Below are 4,908 nucleotides of genomic sequence, written 5' to 3' on the forward strand. Positions count from 1 at the left end.
GTGGCAATAGAGATTGTATTGGTTTAAACTTATCCCCTGAAATAAAATGCTTGAGACAGTAATGATGGGAGTCAAAAAGCCATTTTAAAATTGGGTTTAAATCATGTTCAAAGTCGAGTGAGCCCCGTAAATAAGTGAAGATGGGCCTGAAGGGAAAATGTACAGTATATCGAAATTTCTTCCAAATGCAGAGAGTATGGAGCAAGGGTTGGCTTAGGAAAAGGTTCCTAAATCCGACAAGGCAAACCAAATAACACAAGAAATGGAGTATGGGAGCAGTCCTTCTTCTCAGTTTAAAGGACAACTGTGGTGAGAAGAATATGGAGGCTGCCATATTTATTTTCTTCTAAATAATACTAGTTGCCTGGCAGCCCTGCTGATTTATCTGGGCTGCAGGAGTGTCTGAACCACACCAGAAACAAGCATGCAGCCAATCTTGTCAAATCTGACAATGTTTGTAACACCTTATCTGCATATGCTTGTTCAGAGCTTATGGCTAAAAGTATTAAAGGCAGAGGATGAGCAGGACTGCCAGGCAACAGGTGTTGTTTAAAAGGCAATAGATATGGCAGCCTTCATATACTTCTCAGTACAGTTGTCCTTTAAACCCAGACTGGTGCTTGGGTCTCTGCTTGCATAGGGGGTATTTGTGCTAGCTGTGCAGCTCTATAGTAGTTAATCAAAAGTGGGTCAGATAGTCCTCCTCTAGACCTAGTTATTAAAGGTGCTCCTGACCTAGATTCACACGCTTCTGGCACATGTTTGACCTGAGGAAGAGGCTTACGCCAAGAAACGCGTTGTTGTCATAAGTGCTGTGATTGAATAAAGTATTGTACTTTTTTTTTTAAGCCCAAACTTCCTGCTAGTCCATTTTATATGCTATATGATTTTTTTGGGGGCACCTCCTACACTTGTTCCAGTTATCCACTGCACCCTACGTCAGTAAGGTACTTACCCCACAACCGGATTGTAGAGCGATTCCTTTTTTGGAGCCGCAACCAATAACCTCATGTGAAAGGCCGAGTGGGGGCGGTACTTCCGCACTTATACTCACAAGGGAGGGTTGCCTCCAAGGCAACCACTTGTATGGACATTTCTACATTCGTACATCATTTTGAATCTACCAGACGATATTACATCATATTGGGCTCCTGGTGTTGGTTTGTCTTTTTCTGTTTCTACTAGTGTTGATCCTCCTCCTCTAGATCTGGGTTGTAGCATTGCCTGTCTAGATGCTTAGATTTCCAGATAAGAGAAAAAAATTACTTAACCCTCCTCTTATGTTAGGGTCAGAACCGACCCGGTTTCAGGTTTTGAATGTCTATAAGTATCACATAAATTTGTTTATTGCATCAATTTTTTAATTTTTTTTGTCAGGAACCTCTATTTAAACAATGTAATAGAAAAATAATCCTTTTCACTAAATTAGAAAATACTGTGGTGAAAATTATGACGTTTATGGTGTTAGGGTCAATTCTGACCCAGTTATGATATAGGATTATAGAACACTAATAAGTGCCAAAACAGATACTAGAACAAAATCTGACAAGCTTGCTCCCATAAGGGATGTCTGGGAGAAATGGGTTCAGCTCCTTCCACTAATGTTTCACCCTGGGCCTCAGGTAACAGTAGATGAACGTTTGATCCCTTTCCGTGGAAATTGCCCCTTCCGGCAGTATATGCCCAGTAAGCCAGGCAAATACGGCATAAAAATCTGGGCAGCCTGTGATGCAAAAACAAGCTATGCATGGAACCTACAGATTTACACCGGCGAACCCGAAAGTGGCATCCCTGAGAAAAAACAAGGACAACGTGTAGTCCTTGATATGACTACTGGACTGCGGGGTTACAATATCACCTTGGACAAGAACTTCTCAGGAGGAAACTTACCATGGTAGGCACAATAAAAAAAATAAAAAAAAAAAACCTGAGCTGCACACTGAAATTTTGCAAGTGAAGGACAGAGCTCCACTTTCTCCAAAATTTGCTTTTACAGACACCACCACTGTTGTTTCATATTGTCCAAAAAAAAAAAAAAAGTGATACTTATGATACTTTTCACAAAGATGCAGCTGTGTCATCAAGAAGTGACAAAAAGCCCACAATTATCCTGGATTACAATAAAAACAAAGGGGGAGTGGACAACCTGGACAAGCTGACTGCTACCTATACTTGTCAGCGAATGACCAGGAGATGGCCGATGGTTGTGTTTTATAACATCCTAGATGTGTCTGCATACAATGCATTTGTGTTATGGACCCACATCCACCCAGGTTGGAACACAAAAAAGAATAACAAGCGGAGAATATTTCTCGAGGAGCTAGGAAGTTCCCTTGTCAAGGCACACATTGAGCAAAGGAAACGGGTGTCTCGAGATCCAATCGCTGCAGCCATGATCAGACAGATGCAGAGTTCATCAAGCACTCCATCAACAACACAAAGAGAATCAGTGCCAGCATCCTCATCATCATCTAGCCTTGCCACAACATCAACCAGCACAGCCACAACTCCAGTGATGCCATCTGATTCTAAAAGAAAAAGGTGTCATGTCTGCCCCAGCAATAAGGACAGAAAGACACACACATTATGCTTCCACTGTAAAAAATATATCTGCAAAGAACATGCTAAAAGTGTCAGCTTTTGCCACACATGCATCTAAAAACACCCACACAAACACATGCAAGTTCTTGCACAAAGATGCTTTGAAACTAGTACTTGATTTCTATTGGTTTGCCTTGCTTGATTGTGTGTTGTTTGTTAGACCTTGCAAGTCTACATTTTGTATTATTACTTGCTTTTCATTGTTTATGAATGTTTTATGTAAAAAAAATAAGACTTTTGGCTATATTCTTGAAGTAAATATATATGGGTCAAAATTGACCCTAACACCATCAATGTTATTATAGTTAATGTTATTAAAATAAAAATATAAAAAAAATATTCAAGAGATGTGTTCAAATACTCATCAGCAACATTCTGGTGACATAACAACCTTTTATTTACTTATAATATTCTATTTAGGTTTATTTTACCATTTTTTTTAAATTTGAAAATGAGAAGTATGCTATCAAAAGAAGGGTTAAAGGGGTCACACCAAAAATATTAAAACCAATCTTTTCAAGGATAAAGAAGCCTAACAAGGTAACCAAGAGGTAAGAAACAAATTGGATGATAAATATTTGTTCAGAGGGTATTTTATGGCTGATTTAAGACACGGGTCAAAACCGACCCGTTAACATCATGGATAGTAACAGAAAGCTAACATAAGAGGAGGGTTAATGTAGAGACCTCAATTTAACCGCCATCTCACTCACTGGAAGTACTCAAAAGTAATACAGTATCTTTGGAAGAGTCATTCTTACTGCGTCTATTCTGCCTAGCCAGGAGACAGGGAAAGGGGACCATGTCTGGAGCAGACGAGTCAGGTGACTGAGGTCAGTGCAGGCGGCAGGCAAAGAGTAGTCAAAATCCAGGCTAAAATCTGCAACAGTAAGGCAATCAAAGTCCAGACAAAAAGCAGTGCAGGCAGCAAGCAGAGAATAGTCAAAATCCAGGGAAAAATCGTTAACAGGTAGGCAGAATCGTAATCAGATCAGCAGATCACACAAGTACTTAGCTCAGCCTCAGTTGCAGCTGGGAACCAAATGGCTACATTGCATTGGATACAAATGCATTTATCCCCTTTTATCTAATACAATGCTTAATTGGGCCAATCACCTTTAAGCAATTTAATTTCCCTCCCCTCCCTTATGACGTCATGCCACACCGCTGCTCTGCCATCCTGATTGCCACCAGGATCCCGGCACAAGATCAGAGGTAAAGGGGATCCCGGGGGCCGGGTAAAGAAGCCTGGAGTCCCACTAGTCAGTGCTGATCGTGTGCGGGACCCAGGCAACCAATAAGCTAGCCCGTGCTGAGCTCTGGATTTTTGCTTCTGCTCCTGAGTCCTTGCCCGAACTCAGCTCGGGAATTCCGCCAGGGGGGTTAATGAGTGCTCTGCTATGGTGCAGCCAAACACCTTTGGGTTGTGGCAGTTCTTGTTAATAGGGTTAGTTTCAGTGGGAGGTTGGCTATAAATTGAGATCAGAACCCATGACAAGTTGAGCAATATTCATCTAATGAACATTGCTTTCATAACCGGTTACTTGATTTCAGGCTGGTCACATTGAAAGTTGTACTGGCTCTTTTTTTTGTCAATTAGGTCACAGGTATACTCTAAATACCCCTTTTCACAATACTGCAGATTGATTTGCCTTTCTTGGGGGGCCCACGTACATTTCAAAATACACTGTCATAATTTGGCAGACCCTTGTTTACATCTGCTGCTGGTTCTGAGTACCAATAAATGTTTTTAATGCTACCCTATGGTCATATTTAACCACTTCAGGATCACAGGTTTTTCCCCTTCAAAACCAGAGCTATTTTCACATCACACTCCTCCCATTCATTTGCAATAACGTTATCGCTACTTATCACACTTACTGATCTGTATATTATTTTTAGACAAACTAGGCTTTGTTTGGGCAGTACTAAGCTTAATATTAGCTAAGTAAGTATTTGCTAAGTATTATTTTATGTGCATTTTACAAGGAAGAAGAAAAAAAAATTGGAAAAAAATTATTTCTCAGCTTTTAGCCATTATTGTTTAAAAGTAAAATGTACTATTGTAGATAAAACCCACACATTTTATTTGCCCAGTACAATGTATGACAATATTTTATTGGGAAAAATGTTTTTTTCCCATACTATAACAATGCTGTATTTACTTGTGTATAAGCTGAGGTACCCCATTTTCCTTCAGAAACCAGGAAAAAGGGATTGACTTGTATATAAGCCCCCTCCCCAGTTTTCAGGTTTGGGAACAACTGTTTTCCATTCACTGATCACGGAATGGTGGCACTGCGGCAA

This window comes from Hyperolius riggenbachi, chromosome 2 (genome assembly GCF_040937935.1).
Source record: "Hyperolius riggenbachi isolate aHypRig1 chromosome 2, aHypRig1.pri, whole genome shotgun sequence".
Lineage (NCBI taxonomy): Eukaryota > Metazoa > Chordata > Amphibia > Anura > Hyperoliidae > Hyperolius > Hyperolius riggenbachi.